This window comes from Dromiciops gliroides, chromosome 5 (genome assembly GCF_019393635.1).
Source record: "Dromiciops gliroides isolate mDroGli1 chromosome 5, mDroGli1.pri, whole genome shotgun sequence".
NCBI lineage: Eukaryota > Metazoa > Chordata > Mammalia > Microbiotheria > Microbiotheriidae > Dromiciops > Dromiciops gliroides.
Genome location: NC_057865.1, coordinates 175,965,548 through 175,992,609, shown reverse-complemented (window position 1 = coordinate 175,992,609; position 27,062 = coordinate 175,965,548). Strand labels below are relative to the sequence as shown.

At 36.5% G+C, this 27,062-nt stretch overlaps 1 protein-coding gene and 1 pseudogene across 1 annotated transcript in view; one reads left to right on the top strand and one right to left on the bottom strand.

Moving 5' to 3' along the window:
* Positions 1 to 27,062, top strand: part of RASSF8 (Ras association domain family member 8) — a 117,007-nt gene that overhangs the window by 33,391 nt on the left and 56,554 nt on the right. Inside the window, exon 2 of the mRNA XM_043968498.1 lies at positions 14,650 to 14,746. The gene's annotated coding sequence lies outside the window, so the exon portion shown is untranslated. The remainder of the gene's footprint in view (positions 1 to 14,649; positions 14,747 to 27,062) is intronic.
* LOC122729552 lies at positions 25,175 to 25,769 on the bottom strand (annotated as a pseudogene).

The window sequence follows — 27,062 nt, the reverse complement described above, 5'->3', positions numbered from 1 at the left end:
TCACAGCTCTACCACCAGTGCATTAGTGTGCCTATTTTTCCACATCCCCTCCAGCATTTGTCATTTTCCTTTTTTGTCATGTTAGCCAATTTCATAGATTTGAGATGGTACCTCAAAGCTGTTTTTAATTTTCGTTTCTCTAATCAGTACTTTGGTTTAGAGCATTTTTTCATGTGACTATTGACATCTTTGATTTTCTTCTGAAAACTGTTTATTGCCCCATTGGGGGATGACTCTTATTATTTATAAATTTGACTCAATTTCCTTTATGTTTGAGAAATGAGGCCTGTATCAGAAACTTGATGTTAATCCCCCCTTCCAGTTCTCTGCTTTCCTTGTTTTCACTGCATTTGTTTTGTTTGTGCAAGCCCTTTTTAATTTCATGTAATCAAAACTATCCATTTTTCTTCCTGTAATCCTCTCTACCTCTTGTTTGGTCATAAACTCTTCCTTTATCCTTAAATATGACAGGTAAATCTTTTCACACTCCCCTAATTTATTTATGATATCACCCTTTATGTCTAAATCTTGTATTCATTTTGTCCTTATCTTCATGTATACAATGTGAGATGTCCTATGCCTAGCTCTTGCCAGACCTTACCTTTGTAGTGTGAGATGGTCTATACCTAGTTTCTGCCAAACTGCTTTCCAATTTTTCCAGCAATTTCTGTCAAATGATTGCCCCCAAACTTGGTTCTTTGGGTTTATCAAACACTATGTAACTATGGTCATTTACTACTGTGTGTCGTGTATCTAATTTATTTCATTGATCCACCCTTCTATTTCATAACCAGTACCAGATTGTTTTGATAATTACCTCTTTGTAATATAGTTTGAAACCTGGTACTGATAGGCACCTTCCTTCATATATTTTCTTCATCAATTCCCTTCATAATCATTGACCTTTTGTTTTACCAGATGAATTTTGTTAATTTTTTTCTAGCTCTATAAAATAATTCTTTGATAGTTTTCTTAGTGTGGTACTAATTTATATATAGCAAGTTTACCAAAATTAAGTGCCTATGAGATACACTTTTTGATTTGTTGTATAAAACAAAACAAAACAAAAAACAGATTTTTTTGGACATTTAACTTCTTTTATTTTTATTTTTTTTATTTCATTTACAGTTTTTGGTTCCAATCTCTATCCTTACCTCCCTCCCTCCCCTACCCCCTCCCTGAGGTGGCAAACAATCTGATGTGGGTTATACATGTTTTTTCATAAAACCAACTTCTAGTTTTATTTATTGATTCAATGGTTTTCTTATTTTCAATTTTATTAATCTCTCCTTTGATTTTCAGGATTTCCAATTTGATGTTTAGTTGGGGATTTTTAATTTGTTCATTTTTTAGTTATTTTAGTTGCATACCCAAATCATTGATCTGCTTTTTCTCCATTTTATTGATGTAAGTGGTTAGGGATATAAATTTTCCCCTAAGAACTGCTTTGGCTGCATCCCATAAATTTTGATACATTGTCTCATCATTGTCATTTTCTGTAATGAAATCATCAATTATTTCTATGATGTGTTCTTTGACCCACTTGTTTTTTTAGGATCAGATTTTTTAAATTGTGCCTACAGTTGCTAACGAATTTTATTCATTCAACAAACATGCATATGCATTGTGCTAAGCATTATGGTAGATTCAAAGACTCTGTCTTCAAGCACATTATAGTCTAATAGGAAAGCAGCAGATACACACACACACACACAGACAGACTACAATACAAGAATACTTTAGTATACAGAATGCATCTGTGATCTCATATTCCTGCCAATGACAGAGTGCAACCCATCTATACCTCCCCATTGTTTTTGACTGTAATCCAGAATTTTTCTATAAATTTGCTACATAGATTCCATCCAAATGCTGTGAGTGACACTTCTACTTTCTTTTGTCACTGGGAAAATGAATACCAGTGGTGAATACAGGTTGTCCTTTTATTGTGGCCATCCTTTTTGATCACACATTTCTTGGTTGGTATCCTTTATTTGGGCTCTTCTTTGTGATTCATTATTTGTATGTGTATGTGTTCACAATTATCATGTGCTTTGCCATTGTCCTCTAAATGATATACAGTCTTAATTCTTGCCAGTAGAATATTAGTACTGAAAAGATGAGCCTTCATATCAGGGATAATTTGGGGGTCATTAAAGGAACTTTGCAGTTTCCTAAAGTTTGCCTGTTTAGTATTGAGCCAACTTACCAACCATTGATAGTATCTGTACAAGAATTTATACCAGTTAATGAGATCTATTAGTTGTCCCTCTAACTACATTCTTTACCAGCCTTGTATTTTCTTTGTAGATGCTTAAGCCAAGCTCTTCATCCAGGAGCCCTCTGCTAAGGATCAACCCAACTAGAATAATGTCATTTGTAAATAAAACTACATAGAGTACCTTACCACCCTTTCTAGTTTGAAATATTTTCTCTATCTCATTTGTTAAAGTAGTGAACACATTTGATCATGTATCTCCCAGTTTTATTCCTCACATGTAATATTAATGATAGAAGGGTCATTGAAAAAGGTTATACCTCTTTCTAAAGATTCCTTGATCATTACAGTGTTTGAATAGGGGACCACTTGTAATGAAAACTTTAAGGCTATGTTTTGCTCTATTGAATCAAATGTGGTTTTTTGGCTGTCAACATATAGTAAGCACTGTGGGATCTTGTATTTTCAATATCTTTTAGTCAATTGTGTGGTAATAAAGATGTGGTCTTCTGTATAATATCTAAGTCTTCTTATAACTTAATCCCTGACACATACTTGGTCCCTTGATACTGGCCTCCTGCTTGTTCCATAAACAAGACACTGACTCTCTGGTTGTCCCCTTTGCCTGGAATGTTTTCCTCCCTCTGTTCTGACTACTGAGCTATGTGGCTTCTTTTAAGTCTCAACTAAGATCCCACTTTCTACAGGAACTTTCCCCAATCTTAATTCCAGCTTTTCCTCTGTTATTTATTTCCTATTTACTCTGTATATAGCTTTCTTTGGATCTGTTTGTTTGCATCTTGTCTCCGCCTTTATTCTCTGTCCTCTCTAGGTTTTTGGGACATCACTCTCTCCTGATTTTTCTCCTATTTCTCTGACCACTCCTTTGCTGGATCCTTCTCCAGATCATACCTCTAACAAAAAGTGTCCTGGGTTCTGTCCTGGGCCCTCTTCTCTTTTCCCTTTATAGTACTTCTCTCATCAGCTCCCATGAACTTAGTTCTTTATGCTGATCATTCTCAATCTACCAGTCCTTCTCCAATCTCTCTATTGACCTTTAATCTCACATCTCCAACTACCTTTCAGACATCTCAAACTAGATGTCCAGTAGACATCTTAAATTCAATATGTCTAAAACAGAACTCATCTTTTCCCCTAAACCCTTCTCTCTTTTTACCTTCCCTATTATTGTAGAGGGCAACACCATCCTCCCAGTTCCTCAGGCTCACAACCTAGGATTCCTTATTATCTCTTACCCCCATGTCTAGTCTGTTGGATATGCCAAGGACTGTTGATTTCACTTTTACAGTATTTCTTTTTGTTTTTTTGTTTGTTTTTTGCAGGGCAATGAGGATTAAGTGACTTGCCCAGAGTCACACAGCTAGTTAAGTGTCAAGTGTCTGAGGCTGGATTTGAACTCAGGTTCTCCTGTATCCAAGGCCAGTGCTTTATCCACTGCGCCACTTAGCTGCCCCCTACAGTATTTCTTAAATGAGTTCCCTTCTCTCCTCTGACACTGCTGTCACCCTGGTGCAGACCTTCATCACCTTGCATCTGGATTATTACAATAGACTGCTAGGGGGCCTTTCTGCCTCAAGTCCCCATACTCCAATTCATCCTCCTTTCAGTCACTAAAGTGATCTTTGCAAAGTGGAGATTCAATTATTGTCACTGCCCTTCCCTCCTTCTCAGTGAACTTCTTGTTTACTTCCTGTTGCCTCCAGGAGCAAATACAAAATGATCTGTTTGGCTTTCAAAGCCCTTCATAACCTAGCCCCTTCCTGTCTTTCCAGTCTTATATCTTACACCCCCAACAGATATTCTTCAGTCTAGTGACACACCTCCTGGATGTTCCTGGAACAAGTTACTCTTTGCTCTGGAAATTCTTTCTCTCTGTTCCTCATGCCTGGAACACTATCACTCTACTGATCTACTGATCCACTGATCACCCTAGCTTCTCTTAAGTCCCTACTAAAATCCCATCTTCTACAGGAAGCCTTCCCCAACCCAGCTTCATTCCAGTGCCTTCCCTCTATTCATGCTGCATATAACTTTTGTATATATTTGCATGTTGTCTCGCCCATTAGCATGTAAACTACTTGATGGCAGGGAATGTCTTTTCCTTCTCTTTCTATCCCCATTGCTTAGCACAGGGCCTGGCATATAATAGGGGCTTGGACCTGTTCTTTAAGAAAATCACTGTTGACTGAATAAAGGATGAATTGGGAGTGGAAAGACTTTTGTGACAGCAGACCCACTAGTGGTCTGTTGCAGTAGTCCAAATGTGAGGTGATGAGGGAGCTTTGATTTGCTCCATTTCCAGCCTGAGCCAATTTACCCCTCCCTGGGCAAACCCAACCTCCCACCCCTACTCCTAGAGGCTCACCACATTGGTGTCCAGCTTAGCTTGGAAGTTGGATGGGCTCAGCCCACTGCAGCTCAGATCTCTTGATTTCACTTGACCATCCCTTAGCTTCAGCCTCTCCATTTGCAGGGACTAGAAGTGTGTACAACTATGCCCAGCTATTTTTTTGTGCATATGGATATTTTTACCTCTGTCTGACTTATTTTGGCTATATAGCTAGTAGTTGTCTAATTGTAGTTAAACCACTGCTTTCTCTTATTCTGTGAATAATTTATTGAGTTTTTTTTGAGTTTAATATGTTGACTTTAAAAGTCGTGATTGTGGGGGCAGCTAGGTGGAGCAGTGGATAAAATACCGGCCCTGGATTCAGGAGGACCTGAGTTCTAATTTGGCCTCAGACACTTGACACTAACTAGCTGTGTGACCCTGGGCAAGTCACTTAACCCCAATTGCCTCACAAAAAAAAAAAATTCCCTTTTGTTTTTAAAGTTAGTAATCTGTCTCTAATTTTGCTTCCACTTCTATGTTGTCTCTTCATACTAGTAATTTTTTCCCAATTTACAACTCATATACATATACTAGAATTCCATGAACATTTTTTAGTAATATATTTTTTAACGATTTCAATTTGTAATTCTACATATTTTATTTTATGTATTTTAAAACATTCTGAGAAGACTTCACCAGACTACTAAAGGGAGGCCTGTGACACAAATAAGATTGATAACCCTGACCTATATTATCCCAGATTCTTTTTGTTGACTTATGTTGTTGTTTAATGAATGCTTCTTTACTTGACGACACAACATCTTTCTTTTAGTTATTTATTTCTTCTCTTTTGTCCCTTTTTTTTCTCTGCCTAGTTAAATGATTACTTTAAAATCCTATCTCCTCTTTATTTTTAATAATTTTCTTTTATTGAACCTTCTTTTTTTTGAGGAGTTTTTGTTTGCTTTGTCCTCATTATTTCTTTTCTTTTCCAATCTATTCTGAATTTTACTTTCTGATTCATGGGCTGTACTCCTTGTGTGTTCCTTTTTTATGCTCCCTGACCCTCTTGTTAAATCCTTTGAAGTACAAAGGTTGAGCTCCCTCTTCTGTCTAGTTTATTTTTGCTTTTGTATCTCTACCCCTCTTCCATTTTAAATGTTTTGTCTCATTCTTTAAAATATCAGCTCAGGAGGGAAACATTGTTATTTGGAAGCAGCATCATGTGATAGGAGCAAACCTATGCCCCCAGATGGTGAGTCCTGGCCCCATATTCTGTCCTTTTCATGATCAGCCTCCATCTCAAGGATCATTTTATCCCAATTCCGCTTCTCCTTACTGCTTTGGATACTGGTTGCTTCTAGGAATTCAGTCTCCTATTCTAGAATGCTGATGTGGTCCCTGAAGTCCCAACACTCTTGGAGAGAAAACATAAATTACCCCCAGGGATAAGGAGAGTCCTGTCTTCTATTGGAGACACACCCCTATTCTCTCCTGTTGCTCTTCTGCACCATTCCTTCTCTCCTCCCTCTTCTGTTTTGACCCCTATATGCCACTCATGTGGGCAGTCTACTCCTGAGTGCTTTCTTCCAGTCCTCCAGCACCTTCCTCCTCTTTCCTAGAGACGATAGGAAAGACCATCTCTTTACTTGCTGTTGTTTTCTGTCTTCAGTTTGAAGATTTTTTTCTTTGTGGCAAGAATATCACCCATTCACATCTCATCTTTCTCCTCCCTATTTATGTGATCTCCTAATCTTCTATTCCCTCTTACAAAAGACAGTGATCTACCTCTAGGGGCTCAGGACCTGTCCTTGATGCAAAAATTCAGCTCTTCACTTTTGTTTTTCTTGATTCTTTGTCTTCAATTCTGTGTTCTTTTTGATCTTTGAAGTTTCCTCAGTATACATCTCATAAGATAATATTTGTATTAGAAAAACCTAATAACCTCCAAACTAAATAATTGATTTTTGTAATCTTTTCTTGATAATTGGACTTTTTTGGGGGGTCTTTTTCTTATGCTTCTCTTTATGTTGTTCACCAAAGGTCTTTTTTTTTTTCAATGAATGCCTCAAATGGTTTTCTTTTTGAACATTTTTCTTCCTTAATAATTAGGCTCAGAATTGTAGGATGTGTCATTCTGGTTTTATGTTTTGAACTCCTTTGATTTTTGGAATATACTATTCCATCCCCTTCTTTCATGGCTGCAGAATCACCCTATTGTTTTCATTGCTTTTCCTTCATAGTTGAAGATCTTTCTCCTGCTGCTTTTCATAATCTGTTGTTTTTCATTGAAATTGCTAGATTTAACCACTCGTCTTGTAGCATTCTCTGGATTTCCTCAATTGATGTTTTGTTTTATTCAAAAATTCCAGACGATTTTCTTGAAATTTCAGCCTTAAGCTATTCAGGGTATTTGAATTATGTTCATTTTGGAAACCTTTAATCCTTCAGTTAGATTTACATATTCTGTCTTTAAGGTCATTTTGGCTTGTATAGAGTTAATATTGTTTCTCTAGTGCCAGATCACTACCACACCAGTATTTTTGTGATACAAATCTTAACTTGTCTTTGAAGAGATACTCTATCCTGTATTTGATTTTTTTTATTAGTCTGCTAATTCTTTCTCTTTTTTTAGAACTTTAATTTCTGACCTAAATTTATTAATAATTTCTTATTTTGCAACTTTTGAACCTTTCTGGAAGTTCTTGTCCCCCTCAACCCATGATCTTTGGGGAGGCTACAGTATTTTGTCATGTATTTGTCATTATTGGTTCAGTCTTGTTCATTCATATTATATCTTTTAAACTTACTTTGGTTCCTCTTTGAGGTTTTCTCATCCTTTGCTTTTTAGGCTCTTCTTTTTGGTTTATCTGTCTACTCAGGTTTCAGCTATTTTTTTATTCCTTATCTTGCACTCTTTGTCCTTTTCCCTTCTATTGATACAGTGATCCATGAGGTTGGGCTGTTTATCTACCTCAACCTCTTTGGAGGAGGTCACTAGGTCTCTGTCCCAAGTCACTTCTAATATGATAGAACTGGCCCCAGTTAGTTTTCCAGGCCCCTTTCCATGATACCTGACTAGAATCCTGTTCAGTTTTATATCCAACCATACAAATTTTAAACCTAGCTAGATTCCTTTTACTCTTCTCTTCCCAGCCTCAGCACTGACTAGTGATCAAACCTTGAGTAAGTCATACTCTGACTGCCTTTTTTGTTATGATTTAGTCATTCAGTCATATCCAACTCTTCAGTACCCCCATGGCCTATGGGATATTCTTGACAAAGATACTGGAATGATATGACATTTCCTTCTCCCATTGATTAAGGCAAACAGGTTAAGTAATTTGCCCAGAGTCACAGAGCTAGTAAAGTGTCTGAGATCAATTTGAACTCAGGTCTTCCTGGCTCCAGACTCAGCATTCTCTCCACTGAGCCCTCTAGCTGCCTCCTCAACTATAAAATGGGGTAATACACTTACCTCATAGGGTTGCTGTGAGGATCAGATGAGATATTTGTAAAGTGTTTAGCACAGTACCTGTCACGTAGTAGACACTATCTACATGCTAGTTATTATTCTGCCCTTTATGTGGTTGGGCAGAAGCAGTTTCTATTTCTTGCAGGGTCTGTGTGTTGGTGGGGTGTTAAGAAAGAGTCACTGTGCCTGTGGAAAATGTCTATTTCTAGGTCTTCAGTCCTGTGTATCTGAGTTTGCCTAGAGTCACCATAACTGACATTTTGAATCAATCAAAGAGATGCTTAGTGAGAGTTCTAATTATAAATGTTCTCTGGTGGTGATTCAAGGTGTTTTTACCTTGCGAACTGTATTTTTTTCTTTTCTAGTAGAATCAGCTATAATTACTCTCTATTGGGCACATAATTCCTTTCTTTGGAGATTTAAGGGTTAAAACTGTTTGTAGAAAGTTAATTATTTTATCATCTTGCTGGTCCTGTGACTCGAGTTCTTATCATTTCTACCATAGAAAATGATCCTTCCTTATTAATGATACTCAAAGGCAGAACATAATTTCCTTTGTTGGTTCCTCTGCCTTTTGAAGGATGAATTTTTTTTTTTAATTAAGGGCAGATCTAGTGCATATCCATGTAATTGAAGTATCTCTCCCCACTCCTTCCCCCACCCCATTACTACTATACCATACCAAGGTTGTGACATTTTCTGAATTCTTAATTTATTTTCTCTTTTTGAAATTATACTGCAGTGTGTAGTATAATCTGAATATATCATTGCTTCTCTTTCCTCTCTGATTCATGAATTTCCTTATGAGTATTTCTTTTTAATGCATTGTCCAGTTATTAAGTTCATCCTCCCTAAGTTACTTTGATATTTTTGAGATCAAACATATCTCCCTGCATTAGGATGTCTGTCTTCCCATAAGTCTTGATTGTTACCTATATTTTTTGCAATTCTATATAGACAACCAAAGTCATGGATTTTTCTTACTGGCACTTTTGTTGGATTTTTGTTATCTGAAGACTTCCAGCTCTCTCAACTTCTGTATTGTATAGGTTCACTCTATTCATTGTGTGTGTGTGTGTGTGTGTGTGTGTGTGTGTACACATACATACATACACACATACACACACCTATATTCATATATATGCATATATACATGACACTTTTCTCTATCATTTTTCTATTTTTAATTAATAAGCATTTAATTTCTTTACCATCAATGTAATTTTTAAAAAACCCAAGCCCTTATACTAAATAGGAATAATCAAGAAAGACACATTTGTGCACATGATGAGGCGTAAATATATCTGCATTCTTGAGTTTATAACTTAACTTTTCAGATAATTTTCCTGGTTCTGTTTGTTTCAATCTGCATTAGTCTTCCCAGGTTTTTCTAAAACCATACCTTTCATCATTTCTTATGACACTATTCCGTTACATTTACATGCCATAATTTGTTCAATCATGTCCTAACTGATGGACACTCCCTTACTTTTCATTTCCTTCCACTACAAAAAGAGTTGCTATGAATATTTATTTTTGTCATGGTTTCTTTTCTCCTTTGATCTCTTTGGGATATAGGACTAGTAGTGATATGGCTGAGTGAAAAAGTATGCATGGTTTAGTAGTTCACTAAGACTGCATTAATGTTCAGTTTCAAATCCCATTGTCAGACATTGTCTTCTTAACCAGATGTTTGCTTCTAAACCTTTCTCTTCTGAATCCTTTTGTCACCTGATTTAGACTTCACATAGTCTAAGCCCTATAAGGCATTAATAAAATGCCTAATTATCTCTATCATATCTCTTATTGTTTAATCTTGTTCTTTTTTTTGCTTTTTTAGTTGCATGTGTAAGTCATTGATCTCCTCTTTCTTTTTTATTCATATAAGCATTTAGAGATATAAAATTTCCCCTAAGAATTGCTTTGGCTTCAATCATTGTTATCATTCACTTGGATGAAGTTATTGATTCTATGATTTGTTGTTGTTTGACCCCCTCATTCTTTAGGATGAGGTTATTTAGTTTCCAATTAATTTTTGGTCTTTCTTTCCATGGCACTTTATTACATGTAATTTTTTTATTGCATCATGATTTGAAACAGATGCATTTACTATTTCTGCCTTTCTGCATTTGACTGAGGTTTTTGTGCCCTAACACATAGTCAATTTTTGTGTTGGTGCCATGTACCATTGAGAAAAAAAGTATATTCCTTTATATTACCATTTAATTTTCTCCAAAGGTCTTATCATATCTAACTTTTCTAAAATTCTATTCACTTTGGTTAGATTTATCTAGTTTTGAGAGGGGGAAGTTGAGATTCCCCACTAGTATAATTTTGCTGTCTATTTCCTCTTGTAACTCACTTCCCTTTCTCTCTAAGAATTTGAATGCTATACTACTTGGTGCATATATATTTAATATCAATATTACTTCATTGTCTATGATACCTTTTAGCAAGATGTAGTTTCCTTATCTCTTTTAATTAAATCAGTTTTTGCTTTTGCTTTGTCTGAGATGAGGATTACTATTACCCCTACTTATTTTTTTTTACTTCAGCTGAAGCATAATATGTTCTGCTCCAACCTTTTACCTTTACTGTGTGTATCTCTGCTTCAAATGTGTTTCTTGTAAACAACATATTGTAGGATTCTGTTTTTAATCCATACTGCCATTCACTTCCATTTTTTTTCAGTGAGGCAATTGGGGTTAAGTGACTTGCCCAGGGTCACACAGCTAGTAAGTGTTAAGTGTCTGAGGCTGGATTTGAACTCAGGTCCTCCTGACTCCAGAGCCAGTGCTCTATCCACTGTGCCACCTAGCTGCCCCTGATTCACTTCCATTTTATGAGCGTTCATCCCATTCACATTTCACAGTTATGATTACTACTTCCCTCCATCCTATTTCCCCCCTTGTTTATACTTTTCTCTGTCCTTTCACCCTGTTCCTCCTCACCAGTGTTTTGTGTCTGACCCCTTCCTCTCTCAATCTGTCATAGCTTTTATCAGCCACCTCTCCCTTTTCTTTCCTCTTTCCTCTCCTACTTTTGCTCTCCCTTCTATCAGTGCCCCACCCCTTTCCCCTTACCCTTCTACTTCTTTATAAGGTAATAGAAATTTCTTTATCCAAATGAGTGTGTATATTATTCTTTCTTTGATCCAAATCCAATGAGAGTAAGGTTGAAACAATGCTCACCGCTCTCAATATATCTTATTGTTCAGTTGTTTTTCAGTCATGTCCAACTCTTCATGATCCTGTTTGTTATTTTCTTAGCAAAGATACTGGAGTGATTTGCCATTTCCTTCATCAACTCATTTTACAAATGATATAACTGAGGCAAACAGTTAAATGACTTGCTTGCCTAAGGTCACACAGCTAGTGTCTGAGGCCAAATTTGAACTCTGGAAGATGAGTCTTCCTGACTCCAAGCTTAGCACTCTATCCTATGCACCACCTAGGTGCTACATGCATAATGCATGCACACATACATACATATACATGTATACATGTAAATATATAATACTTTTGATTTTTAAAAATAGAATCTTTAAATTGGGTCAAAGGACTATTTTAGCATTCAGTTTCTAGAGAAAAGGAGATGTGAAAAAGTTAAACTTTTTAAAAACCATATATCAGGAACTTATTTCCTTTATTAGTATCTATTTTGTAAGTCACTGGCAAGTTCTGGTTACTCAGTGTGTATCCATGTGTATTACATGGCTCAAATGACTTCATATCTTAAAAAAAAATAGAGATTTTAATGAAAAACCTAAATTTTGTTTCTTCATGATAGGAATACTTAAGACCTCTTTCTTCTTACTAAAGTAAATCTCCCTAAAATAAATGCAGAAATATCTGTTCAGGCTATATCCTATGATTCTTTGGGGCACTCATACACTTTTGATTAATTCCATCATTGTAGACAACCAATGGTTTTCTCAAGGTTTTTTTTAAACTAATGTCAGAGTTTTGCATTTTCACATACTAGGAAACATATGTCACATACTATTATGTTCTAAAATGATAAGCAACATCAATATACAATTCATGTCATTTAAAGAATAGGTGAATATGAAATGTTCATCTTGTTCACATTAATAAAGGAAAAATTCATAACAACACAAGAGATAGAAGTGATTATTTTTTAAAGGTAGTAGACATAATTTTTTTGGGGGGGGAGGCAGGAGATGGAGCATTGTTGGTGAGGAACAGCAAGTAGGCCACTATAATTTGAGTGTAGAGTGTATGGAAAGAAGTTATGTTTTAAAACAGGAATGGAAGAGAGAAGGGAATAAGTATTTATTTTATGTAGCACCTACTATGTGCCAAGCACTGTGCTTTATTCATTGTTATTCATTTGTTTATTTGTGAATATTGTTGTGCAACTAGCCTGCAAGATAGGTTATTATCCCCATTTTACAGGTGAGGAAACTGAGGAAAACAGCCATTTTAGCAATTTTCCCAGCATCACACAGTTAGGAGGTTATTATCCCTATTTTATAGATTAGAAAACTGAGGCAAATAGAGTGTTTTTGTTGGGGGGTGGTGTTTGTTTTTTAGTGATTTGGTCACGATCACAGAGCTAGGGAGTGACTGATGCTGAATTAGAACTTCGATCTTCCTAACAGTAGTCTGTACTGGATCACCCAGCTACCTCAGGAACAGACCAGGTTGTGAAGGATCAATCAATCAATAAACATTTATTCAGTTTGTGCCACATGTGGCATGCTAGGGAGGAGGAAAAAGAGGAAGAAAACACTGGTTAGTAACTTCAATAAAATGGTTGCTCCCCCAAGACACTGAGGGATAATAGTACTAACAACAACAATAGCAACTAACATTTGTATAGTACTTCCTATTGTACTAAGTGCTTTACAATCTCATTTCATCCTCACATCAACTCTTGGGACATAGATGCTATTATTATCCCTATCTTAAAGATGAAAAAACTGAAGTAATAAAGATTGACTTGCCCAGGATCACACAACTAGTACGCATCAGAGACTGGATTTGAATTCAGGTCTTTCTGGCTCCAGGCCTGGTATTCTATCTACTATGGTACCTGGCTATTATTAGGACTGTGAATTATCCTACCTTTATGGTATAGTTTGGAATTATGCAGGAAACATTAACAAACTTTGATCCAGTAGTTCCATGACTGGATATGTAACAACAACAAGGTCATCTCTATACTATTTGCCCCAGAAGTACTTGTAGTGACAAAAATCTAGAAACAAATTGTGTCCCAAATTGGGTACACAATGAAAAAATTGTGGCATATGAGTCTAATGACATTAATTCACTTCAAATAATGATGGAAATAAATTGGAGAAACATGAAAACTTATTTGATCTGATTCAGAGTAAAAAAAAAGTCAAATAAAAACATAATTAATGTAAATGAAGGTTGTACTAAAACAATAAGATTAAGGTCAAATGTAATGTCCAGTGTTGGATCCAAATGATTGAATTTAGCAAGGAAGGAGGGAAGGAAGAAAGGATGGAGAAGAAAGTAGTGCAGAGAAAATTTGGACCAAAACCACAGGTTCCTGTTGACTGAAATGAAAAGTTTGTCTTTTAAGGGAGCTGAAAGGGGAGGGGTGTTATGTCAAAAGTTCAGAGAATGAAGGATGACTGGATATTCCAGGAAGAATTCACCAATTGAAGAAGGGGAAAAATAGAGGGAGAAGACAGCCGAAGCATGGTGGACAAGTCTGGAGAATAAAGAGTGTGATTAGAGGACCTCGTGGCGCAATGGTGGTAGTGCATCTGACGCCTGATCAGAAGGTTGCACGTTCAAATCACATTGGGGTCATGACTCTTTTCTTTGAGGACAGCTAGGTGGCGCAGTGGATAAAGCACTGGCCCTGCATTCAGAAGGACCTGAGTTTAAATCCAGACTCAGACACTAGATGCTCACTAGCTGTGTGACCTCAGGCATGTCACTTAACCCCCATTGTCCTGCAAAAAAAAAAAAAAACCCAAAACAAAACAAATAAAAACAAGCAAACAAAACAACAAAAGAGTGATTGTTCTAGGGCCCTTCCTGAAACTTGGGGTTACAAGAATTTGCCAGTCATAAAGTGATGTTTTAAAACAATGTATTAAAATATTTTATCACTCTCTTCCTCCTATTGGTGTTTAAAAAAAAAAGGTATTCTCTCCTTTCCCCTTTGCATTAGGCAATATTAAAAATATTAACACATTAACTGCCTTTAAGAAAGTTACTGTAGTAGTGCATTTAGTTCCAGTGAATTGAGAAAGGAGGTACAAAGTCATCCGTAGAATATGATGGTCACATCAAATGACTTAAAAACAAAAATGTGTGAAATTCTATTTGCAAAGGTACAGAATGCTTTAAAAAAAATGTTCTATTAAGAAAGTAAACATCCTATAGGTAATTAATTCAAATGGCTAATGAGGTGGGGATTATAGGATAGAAGCTGAGTCTAGAGACTAAGAATTGAAATGATTGTTGTGAAAGCTACTCAAATTTCAAACCACCAAGTTTTTTGCCCTTTGCCATTCTTAAATTAAAAGAGGACAAATTTGCATTTTAAAGCTAAAGATTAGCCAGAGCTATAAAACATTTTGTACTTTTTTTTCAGGTGCCTGTAGCTACTCCCAAAATACCCCGGCCTGTTCTCTAGCCACACTGAAGACTGCCTCATTTTCATTTCAAATTCTTGAGTCTGATGATGTGAGGTAAGTCTAAAAATGTTTTCACCTTAAATGAAGTACAATTCTTGACCTGCCTTGGTGAAAGGGTTGGTAGATCATTAGCATCTTTGAAGCTGAAATTCAAAATTGGTTTGACCATCAGAGAAGAAAACATTTAATCTCATTTTGGTAACCTAATATGTATTTTTGCTATATTAAAAAAGAGGGACAAGTTGATATTCCTTAGATGTTTTGGTCTCTTAAATCACTTTGTTTCACTTACTAACAGTATCACAGATTTTGAATGATACATTTAAACAAATATTTTGTTCTATGTGCAAGGCATTGTGTTAGTGAGATTGAAAGATGAAAATCTTCAGGGACACCTTAATGGTGCTTTTACTCTAATAATTTCAGTTCCATATTTTTGTTCCCTTTTCATTGGACAAAAATTATAATTTGTAGGCCTTTTATTCAGGTAGTAATAAATTGAGATTGTTTTAGTGTCAGTTTTACTAATTGGAGTTGTGCCTCAGTGAGTTTACTAGATAACTCACCTATCCTAGTGTTATAGAAAGGAGTAATGTTTCAGGTAAAAGTTGAGCTGGATGATAGTTTAGGACTCTTTCTAACTCTTGAATATATGATTTTGAGTGTGTGAGTTGATATTTTGAAAATTAGCTTGAAACTGAAACATAGGAATGAATTCTGGGTCTCTAAACAAACTTTTACATTGTAGCACCTATCTAGACGATGGTCCCAAACAGCTTGTTGATGGGCATTATTACAAAATCTTTTCACATTGGGGGTTATTTGAGCACTAGGTTAACCCAGGATTAGAAATCTAATAGCCTACTTTGAGTTTGGAAGAATTGCTCAATTTTGAAGGCCTAGAATGGTGGAAAAATTAGTAAGACAGTCACTAATGGATAACTTAAAACTGATATGTCTGAGATATCTTGTTGAACTGTATGGGGTTTCCTGCCTTATTGGCCTTTCCTAGTAAATGAATCACTTTTGGAATAAACTTCACATCTTTGAATGACAGTAAAGTTTCAGAGTTTGAGATCTTATTGATTTTTTAAAAATGTATTTAAAATAAACATTTTTTAAATTAATAAAGTTTTTTTCCCCGCTATATGTAAAGATAGTTCTCAACTTTTGTTTATACAAGCTTTCCAATTTCAGATTTTTCTCCCTCCCTCCCTCTCCCCCAGACAGCAGGCAATCTGATATAGGTGTTTTATATATATATACATACACATACACATAATAACATTAAACATATTCCTGCATTAGTCATGTTATAAGAGAAAAATCAGAGCAATGACGAAAAACCTCAAAAGAGAAAAACATCAGTACCCAAAACAAAAGAAATAGTATGGTTCATTCAGCATCTACTCCACAGTTCTTTTTTTTTTTCCCCTGGATTTGGAGACCCTCTTCTATCATGAGTTCCCTGGAACTCTTCTGTACCATTGCATTGGTGAGAAGAATATAGTCCATCACAGTAGATCAACACTCAATGTTGATGATACTGTATACAATGTTCTTCTGGTTCTGCTCATCTCACTCATCATCAGCCCACGCAAGACCCTCCAGGTTTCTCTGAACTCCTCCTGCTCATCATTTCTTACAGCACAATAGTATTACATTGTATTCATATACCACAACAATTGTCCAGCCATTCCCCAATTGATGGACATCCCCTCAACTTCCAATTCCTTGCCACCACATAAAGAGCAGCTATAAATATTTTTGTACATGTGGGTCCCTTTCCCCTTTCCATGATTTCTTTGGGAAAAAGACCCAAAAGTGGTATTGCTGGGTCAAAGGGTATGCACAGCTTTATAGCCCTTTGGGCATAATTCCAAATTTCTCTCCAAATATTTTTCATAATTCAGGTCTCTTTTCAGATTATGTGAAGGGTGCATTATGTTAAGGGTAAGATTATGTTAAGGTTCTTTACTAAAGGTACTAAGGTTCTGGGGGCTTTCTCTGGCTATCTTCCAATGCTTGGAATGTTCTTCCTCTTCAGCCCCACCTTCTGATTGTGAATGAGAATTGGCTTCCTTTAAGTCCCAACTAAAATCCCATCTTTTGCAGGAAACCTTCCCAAACCCCTCTTAATTTTAGTGCATTTCTTCCATTAATTATGTCCTATTTTTACTGTAGAAAGCTTGCTTTGTATATATTAGTTTTCAGGTTATTTCCTCCATTTGTTTGCAAGCTCATTGAGGGCAAGGAATGTATTTTGCTTCCTTTTGTATCCCCAGCTCATCATAGCACAGTGACTGTCACATAGTAAGTGCTTAATAAATGTTTATTGATTGATTAACTGGTGAATTAATTTATTCATAGCACTGAGTTGTTCTGCTACAAAATATGTTGCTGACAGCTGGTTCTATGAGAGCCAGAATTAATTAGCAAACAACAATTGACTAATGAAAATAATTTAATTCTGATTAAGATTAATTAAGATTAATTAATACTGATTAAGCCCTCTCTGGAGAGTACTAATTTTATTTTAAAACTGCCTTCTTTATGAGATCAAGCAAAAACTTTAAAAAAAGGGGGGGGGATATATTTTATGTATCTTCCCAAGTATCAGTGTTATAATTTGATACAGGCATTCTCTTCAGCAGGACAGATCATCACCCAGCCACACCTTCTTACTGGGTGTGAGACTTTTGTCTGTTTTCCCAAAAATTCTCAATAGGGGGTTCATTCAATGTATGTGGGGAATTTCCTTTAGATTTCTTGATGCCATGCAAACACCAACAGACCAAATGAGACATCCATCAGTTATCCCTTACTTTTGCTCCTTGACTGACCTATTTCCTATTCTAGTCTTACATCTCTTATGATACCTTATGATGGTTTCCTACTCACTGCCTCACTGGCAATGTGTTGTAGGTTACTCATGCCCACCATGCACCTTGTGATTATTATTTGGGTAACTACTATAGTACTTGGTTTTCTCTTTACATCTCTTGTCCAATGTCTTCTCTCTCTACTCACATAGTTACCACCCTACTTCAGACCTTAACACCTCTCATCTGGCCTCCTAATTGTTCTTCCTACCTAGAGTTTCTTACCCCTCCAATGTGTCATCTTAACAGCTACCAAAGTGACTTTCATTCAGCACAGATCTGATCATATCATTGCTCTGCTCAGTGAACCCCAATGTTTCCCTATTACCTCTGAGCAAATATAAACTCTTCTCTTTAGTTTCTAGAGCCTTTCACAACTTGGCCCCAACCTGTCTTTCCACCTTCATCATACACTTCTCCTGTTCCCATACTTGATGTTGTTTCTCAACCCTCAACCATATAATATTACTGGAAGCATGCCTTTCTCATATCTACATAATTTTGATAATAATATTTTACTCATATATTGAGATCATTCTTAAGGCATGAGAACGAAGCAGAAAGGTTTTTCCATCAGATGACTTGTGTATAATTAGAAAATTGACAGGTGTAGAGAAGATCCCACTGTGTGTTTATTATCTGTTGACTGTTTTAGGAAAACCTGCTTAAAAGCACTCTTTCAAACAAAATATCTCCCGTGTCAAGATCATATAATTCATTGAAAGAGTAAAAATAAAGATAGCTTTATTTAACAATCCTCTATTAATGCTGAATGGACATGAAACAGATACCTCACAGGGTATGCCAGCACAGTTCTAATTGAAAGATTCCATTTAGATGGTGAGGTTCTTGACATTTTTTTCTCATGACAGTATTCTGATTGCATCAAACCCTGGGACACTGCAGAGCCTATGAAATCCCCATGTCCTCATCTTCTATTCTCTCTATGTGTTCCTCAATTTCTGATAAGTTTTCACCTTTCCTTGCAAAGCTAGCTCCTCTACGTGTACCCATAATCTCACCCACCTCATCTTCTCCAATCACTTCCCCACTGAATCAGCCCTCTTCCCTAACCTTCAATCTCATTATCTACTGGATTCTTCCCTACTGCCTCCAGTCTCTTTCCTACTGCCCAAAGTCTCTCATCTTTAAAAAGCTTTCAGTAGACTCTAATATCCCCAAAGGTTTTATCCTAGATCTCTACTCCTTTTCTCAAACTCCTAGAAAAAACTTTTCCTCCCTCTCCTCACTCCTTAATCCTTAAAAAGCTGGTTTCTCACCTCATTACTCAACTGAAATTGTTCTTTCCTAAGTTACTAATGATTTTCTAACTGACAAATATCACAGATAAATTGCCTTTTCTCAGTCATCTTTCTATTCAACACCATTGTCCACCTTTTCCTTCTGATATTCATGACCCTGGTTATTTACTCCAAGCATTTACTTCAATGCAAAAAATTCCCTTTACAATGTCCCAGACACTTAACACTTACTAGCTGTGTGACCCTGGGCAAGTCACTTAACCCCAATTGCCTTACCAAAAAAAAAAAAAAAAAAGAAAGATGGTTTCTACTTAAACACTTCATTGATAGAGAATGTATTATATCATAAGGCATTTGTGATTAGCACTAGTTATTTGAAGTCCTTCCTATATGTTGAGACCAAATCTGCTTCTCTGTAGGTTCTACCATCAGATCTTTTGTTACTTTAAGAACAATAGAGATTCTTGCTTTTATATGTCATCCCTGCAGATATTTGAAGGCAATGAACATATTTCCTCTCATGTCTTCTCTACATGAATCATTTCCTGTTTGTCAGTTCTTTCCTCATGACATAGTTCTCAACACCATACTCTTCTCCATTACTCCTTCAATATTTTTCAGTTTTGCAGTGTTCTTCAAAGATGGAATTAGTATAATAGGGTGGAATGAAAAATAGTGTAAGGAGGTCAGTGCCACTAGATAGAAATGAGGTGGGGGTTACAAGTATAAGGGCCTAAGGAGATTGGAGGGGGATGGGTTGGTTATAAAGGACTCTGAATGCTAGAGTGGATTTTATATTTGATCCCAGAGGAGGTTATCAGGACCCATTGCCATTTAGTAAAATGTATGCCTGTTTGATTTTTGGTTTGTGTTTTGATTTTTGGTTCATTTCATTGACTATTATTATATGTTGAAATTCTGAGCCCCAAAAGAAAACGTTTAGCATGAACCCTTTATTTTTAATGTTAAAACCTAAATATCACCATTTAATCATCTTTTGTATTTTTCCCCTTTTATGTATGCCCTTTTCTTTTTGGAATATTGATAGAAACAAATAATCCTCTTCATTTGTAAGACATTTACCAAGTTTATTAAGATGAAGCTATCTGAAAGCAATTATCTTTAAATCCACATTAACTGAAGAAAGCAGGGGAAGGGGAGACAATATAAGATTGTATAAATTATTTCTTCTCTTTAAGATAAAAATATCAGTGAGATTTTTTTTCCTTTTATATGCTCAAATAAAAGTTTTCTTTAGAAAATAATGAGAGGGGTGGCTAGGTGGCGCGGTGGATAGAGCACTGGCCCTGGAGTCAGGAGTACCTGAGTTCAAATCCAGCCTCAGACACTTAACACTTACTAGCTGTGTGAACCTGGGCAAGTCACTTAACCCTCATTGCCCCACACACAAAAAAAAAAAAAGAAAGAAAGAAAGAAAAGAAAAAAAAAGAATGACTAACCTCTATAATCAGACTTCAAAATTGCCAGGAGAATAATTTCTTTACAGTTCCTAGAATGAACCATCTGGCTGTAATCAATCACTTCACAATTTGTATATGGATATTCTCAGAGTAATCTCAGATTTTCTGTTTGAAACTTTTTTTTTATTTTCCTGTTTCCATTCCCCACATGGGTTTCATATGCTTCTAATTTATTTTAGCATGGGATGTTCCCAAATAAAACTATTGTAAAGAGGTATTTGCTATTGTCACAGAAAATTATTTGCACAGTTTTGAAACAGCTTGAAATGATGGTAAAAGGAAAGCAGCTTGGTACTAGAGGAAGAGACATTTTCTATAATTTAAGTTGTCATAGTAACCTACATGCTGACACTTCCTTGGATGCCAAGCCTGAAGAATTTCAGTGACATTCAGATTGCATTCATCATCTTTTCATTTTGTAGAAAGGAGTCATCCATTGTGACCTAATGTAGATAGTTTTGTTTTTTTTTTAAACCCTGACATATATTTTAGGCCTTCCTTTGAAAATTTCTGTTGTAAATTAAAAATTAAAAGGTTATGTGTTTGTGTGTGCATGTGTATTTATTAATTTTTAAAAATCTTCCATTTCCATCTTTGGCAATGAATATAGTATACTAGTAGAAAGAAAATAGGTTCTTTGGAAGATTTGGAGAAAATCTTTCATGTCTGAAAATAGGAATCTTATTTTGAAAAGAGTGAATTGCTAGTGTTTATGGAACTTTGACTTAAGTTACTCAAAAGTTATGACTTCATCTCATTCCTGATATATTTATCAGACTGTATTTTGAGTTGCCATTTTAACACAATAATATTTTATTTAGAGAAGTTTTTAGACCAGAAGGAGATAATAAAAAGTCCCTGAACCTCTTTCCCCACCTTCAAAAAAAAGTTGGAGTTGGGTATTACCCTAGCTGGATAAAATTGTAAGTTGAGATAAGGACAGCAGTCAGTAAACATTTATTAAGTACTAGGCACTTTCTAAGTGCTGGTTATTCTGTACAAAGAAAGGGAAAAGACAGCACCTGCCCTCAATGAACTCACTGTCTAATGGACAAAACAAGCAAACAAATATGTATGAACAAGTTTTATACAACGATAAATAGAAAACAATTAATGGAGGGAGGAAACTAGAATTTAAGAGGTGTTGGGAAAGGCTTAAGAGGTTGTATAGGAAGTGGGATTTAGTTAGGAAGGAAGCCAGGGAAGCTAGGAGGCAGAAAATGAGGAAGGAGAACATTCCAAACATAGGGGACAGACAGAAAAAGTGTCAGGAGTTGAGCTCCTTACTATTTTTCATAGAATAGTAAGGAGGCCAGTGTCATTGATTCACAGAGTAGATAGGGGAGGTGGTGTAAGAGAGAAGACTGGAAATTTGCCTGCTACAAGTGACTTACTCCTCCCCATCTAGACTCTACCCTTCACACTAGAGTTGGTACCCAGACTTCCATAACCCTGGATCTTCCAGAATCCACATCTCAATCTTTAGGGAAATTAATCCTCTCATCTTTGGAGCTACCACCCTAGGGTCCAACTTAGTTGATCAGTTATTAAGTGTATGCAAACTAACCTACTTAGCCCTCTCTATGAGGTGGCCCTTGATACCAAACGAAGCTTCAACTTAATATTTCATTCAGTCATCCACTCAGGCCATCTCACCATCTGCCTCTTCCATGTTTTTTTATTCCATCGCTCCTACCCCTATCCTTTAGCTCTTTTGAAAATGCAGAGTTTGAAATTTCTCTGGGATAAGCAGTTTATAATTCAAGACTAAAATTCAAGAGAGATTGAGACTAGATATACAGATCTATGAACCAAGTGCAAAAAAAAAAATCATAGTTTAACCTTTGGGAGCTGATGGAGTCACCAAAAAGAAAGGAAAGAACCTAGGAAGGAGATTCTCATTATCCTTAAGTATCAGATTTGAGTGATAAGTCAGCCAAGAACATTGAGACAGATGAAAAGAAAATCAATAGCAGTATAATGATTACCCAAAAAGGAGAGTCTTTCATTTACCCCTTTACCCCCACCCCCTTAATTTTCCTTTCTTTAGACTAAATTCCATTTTCTTTCATTTCTAGGGCATAAAGTCCAACTCCTTCACCATTCTGGTTGCATTCTATTTAGTCAGTGTCCTTCCTAAAATGTTCAACCTTGAGTTGAGTGAAAGTTTCTCACTTTTCTTTGTTGGCCAATTCTGAAACCTGATGATTGAGGTTGCATTCACATAGGCATTTCTTTTCCTCTTGGCACCTTTCTGTTTTTGGCCAGAAGTTTAGCAGAGGAAGTTAAAAGAAATCTGTAAAAGATGTCTGATTAATAACACATGAAATTGCCATTGTGTTTAGCTTCCTTCAATAGGAGGAAGAGATGTCATAGAAGAAATGAAAAGCATTCATAGTTTGCTAACTTAAGAAGATTTAACAACAAAATATGCCTGAGCACTTTCTCTAACATTCCTCTCCTAATTTGCCTATAGTATCACTCTTTATGTCTAAATCATGTACCCAGTTTTTTAAAATCATGTACTGGGGCAGCTAGGTGGCTCAGTGGATAGAGAACCGGACCTGGATTCAGGAGGACCGGACTTCAAATCCAGCCTCAGACACTTGACACATACTAGCTGTGTGACCCTGGGCAAGTCACTTAACCCCAATTGCCTCATTAAAAAACCAAAACAAACCAAAAACCCCCATAAAATCATGTACCCATTTTGACCCTATTTTAGTATATGGTGTGGATTGTTGGTCTGTACCTAGTTTCTGCCATTCTATTTTCCAGTTTTCCCAGCAATTTTTGTCAAATAGTGAGTTTTCATTCCAGAAGCTTGAGTCTTTGAGTTTATCAAACAGTAGATTACTTACTATAGTCATTTACTACTGTCTTGTGTAGCTAAATTATTCTACTGATCCACCATTGTTTCTTAGTTAGTACTAAATAGTTTTGATGATTGCCACTTTATAATATACTTTTAGTACCAGAGTACAGGTAGGTCACCTTCCTTTTAATTTTTCATTAATTCCCTTGACATTCTTGACCTTTTATTTTTCCAGATGAATTTCATTATTTTGTCTAGCTCTATTTTTGGTAGTTTGATTGGTATGGCACTGAATAAGTAAATTAATTTAGGTAGAAATGTAATTCTTATTATATTAGCTATGCCTATGCATGAACAATTGATATTTTCCCAGTTGTTTAGATCTGATTTTATTTGTGTGAAAAGTGGTTTTTAATTGTGTTCATATAGTTCTTGGGTTTGTCTTGGCAGGTAGACTCCCAAATCTTTTATATTGTCTTACAGTTATTTTAAAAGGAATTTCTCTTTCTAAAGAGATTATAGTCTTATTTAAAATTGTTCCTTACATGCACTGAGTAGGGGTAGGGGGGTGACCTGGTCACATCTCTCTATAAGGCATATTAATTAGGAATAATTGGCCAGGAATTTGTATAAGTATTATATGTAATATTACATATCACTATGTATTACCAATAATATTGCTATGTATTACCAATGTAGCCAACCTTTCGTGATCTTGTTCAGGTCTGCAGCATACTTCATTATTCATGTTTTAAGCAGTAAGAACAAACATGAACACAGAATTTATGCTTTCTACTGCTAGTGATCCTTCAGTGGGGTTAGATGATGTGATTTTCTTATTGATATTTTGATGTAATGCAGGATGGCTAAATTTTTACTCCAATAACACTAGCCTTGTTAAAAGTATGCTTAGTTTTCTTAGGCAATTTACTTTATTTATACATAGACACACACACACACCCTCTGTGTGTGTGTGTGTGTGTGTGTGTGTGTGTGTATGTGTGTGTATGTGTGTGTAAATCCAAGATGGATGGATTATTCTATGGTAAATATTTCAAGAATGCAAGGCTTTCCACAGGGGCAAATAAAAAATGTTCCAGTCTGCTGAGTAATAAAATATATAGAACAATATTCTATAATATAATAATAGATATATAATAAATAATAGAAGATATAATCTAGCAATCTATCAAATTTTTATTAGGGAATGCTAATAATCATTAGAGATGGATACTCTATTTTTAAAAAATTCACTTTAGCACAAAAGCCACAAACCAAAAGTGCAGGAGTCTTTATAAAAAGAAAAAAATCCTTTTCCTTTCACACATTTCAAATAGGTGTCAGAACAATATCCAACAAGCAGCATTATTTATCCTAGTTTAGAACTGAAGAAATGCTGTTTTCTTTCAAGTGCCCTTGGCCCTAATTCAATTTTAAACATTCAAATTTGTTCATAAAGAAGCAGTGCCAGGTGTGGTGGAGCATGCTTATAGCTCCTGCTACCGTGAAGGCTGGGGCTAATGGATCACTAGAGCTTGGGAGTTCTTAGCTGTAGTAGGGCTATAGTTGATTGGGTGTTAGCACTAAATCTGGTACCAGTATGTTGAACTCCCAAGAGGTGGGGGATGGGGTTTGGAGTGGGAGGAGGAAAGGATGGACTAAGCTACCTAAGGAAGCTTGCCTAGGCTGCAAACCAGTCTAGATTGGAACTGGAGCCTGTCAAAGCTTCAGTGCAGATCAGCAATGCAATTAAACCATTAAGTGGCTATGCTACTTCCAGCTTGGGTGAGGGAGAGAGGGAGGAAGGAAGGAGAAGGGAGGGAGAAAGGAAGGGAGGGAGGGAAGGAGGAAGGAAGGGAAGGAAGGCCTAGTTGGTGAATCTTTTTATTTTGCCTTGTATTTCATATCAGTCATTTCAACATACAGCACCCTTTATCTCCCACCCATTAATCCTTTACTTTTTTTTTTTGAAGTATCTTATGACTTTATTTTTTAAAAGAAAAGATTAATGGGCTCTGGGAGAGAAAAATAGGTGGAAAAGGTTAGTCCATCCATGCCTTCAGTTTCCTTGTAGTGATCTTGTCCTTCACAATGATGATATACGGCATCCTGAACCATGGCATTCAGCATTGCTTGGGAGATGGTTTCAAAGAGATGCTCCGGTTCCATATCAGGTTCCCAGAGGGATTCACACATCCCATACATCTGCTCCGAGCAGGTGCCACTGACCCCAAAGTTATCAGTCACCATGGGGCAGTCAATGAGGTCCAAGGAACAAATAAAGGGGCTCAAAGGTCTTAGAGTGCAAGCCAGCAATGACTAGCTCAGTGTAGTATGGGCCAAATGTTTCTCACAGAGGTTGGCTACCATGCTCATTAGGGTATAAGGCTTGATCTGTCATCCTACCTTCAGTTCATATAAATTCAGCCAGAATTTGAGGCGCTGAGCTATGGTCTGTACATTGGCGGTGAGCCCGGCCAGGCCGATATATAAGCGGTCACCCATGGGGAAGATCTTCTAGAAGTCAATGGTTACCATCTGGGTCTGGATGCCAAAGCTCCTGTCCACTGCAATGGCCACACGGTTCTTCCCCTTCATGGCCATGATGGCCCCTCCATTATAGGACATAATAGACATGGTGCCGGCGTTCTAGAGGTACCCAAAAATTCAGCAGCTTATCCCCGACTCCCCAATAATCCTTTACTTTTAACCAAGTTAAGCAAAACCAGCCAACAAAGAAACTATATTTGACTTCATTTCATTGATCTTTTCACTTAATATTATTGTGGTCTTCTGTTATTTCCAGTTTATATTGCATAATATACCTTGTTTGTTTCTAGTGTTGCATGTTTTCCCCTGAGCTCCTTGAGGACAGAGGGATGGAGAGTATGTTTGCATAGTTTCTTTATATTCCCAGGCCCTAGTACAGGCACCAGCATACAGTAGGTACTTAATAAGTGCTTGCCACCTTACTTATCATATATATTTTCTGCATTCTGCTTTTGTAACTCATCAGATCATGCTGATTTTTCTATAGCTCTTGTCCCTTTTGTCATTCTTTTAGAAAATGCTGACTATAGTAATTGCCTGTACTTCCCCACATCCTACTTATTTCTCAACCCCTGGCAACCTGTCTTCCATTCCCACCTCAATTAAAACTGCTCTTTCCAAGGCCACTAATGCTCTACTTGTTGCTAAATACAATAGCAATGGACTTCTCTTAGTCCTTGAGCTCTTCATAAACTTTGATGTTGTTATACATACCCTCCTTCTGAATATTTGCTTCTCCCTGGGTGTTCAGTGGTAGTACTAGTAGTTCTATGCTGTTTCTACTGATCTGACTGATCTTTCACGGTCTCTTCTGAAACATCATCACCCATGTCCAAATCCTTCACCAGTACTTTGTCTTTGCCCTCTTCTTAGACATTCGCTGTCTTGATGATCTGCTCAGTTTCCAAAGGTTAAAGTACCATCTTCATGTAGATGACTTACATTTCTAGCCCTAGTCTTGCTCTGAACTGCAGCCCCAAATCTGACTGTTGGTTGGCAGTTTCTGCCTGAGTATCCCTTAAGTATCTCAGCAGTAGCATGTACAAAACAGAACACATTTTTGAGATTTTTCCCAAAGTCCTCCCCTCTAAACTCTATTTCTGTCAAGTATATGACCATCCTTCTCATTTTCACAACCCAGTAGTCATCTTCTGCTCTTTACTCTTCCTTACTTCCCCTATATCCAAATAGCTGCCAAGTCTTGTTAATTCTACCTCCAATATCTCACACCTTTCCCTCGTTCTCCCTTCCTAGTGTATCTAATGTATGATACTTCATCACTTTTCACCTGAAGTCTATTAAAATAGTGAAAGATCACCATCATTTTACATGAGGTAATAAGCCTATATATTACAAGGTGACCAGGATAAAACAATTCTT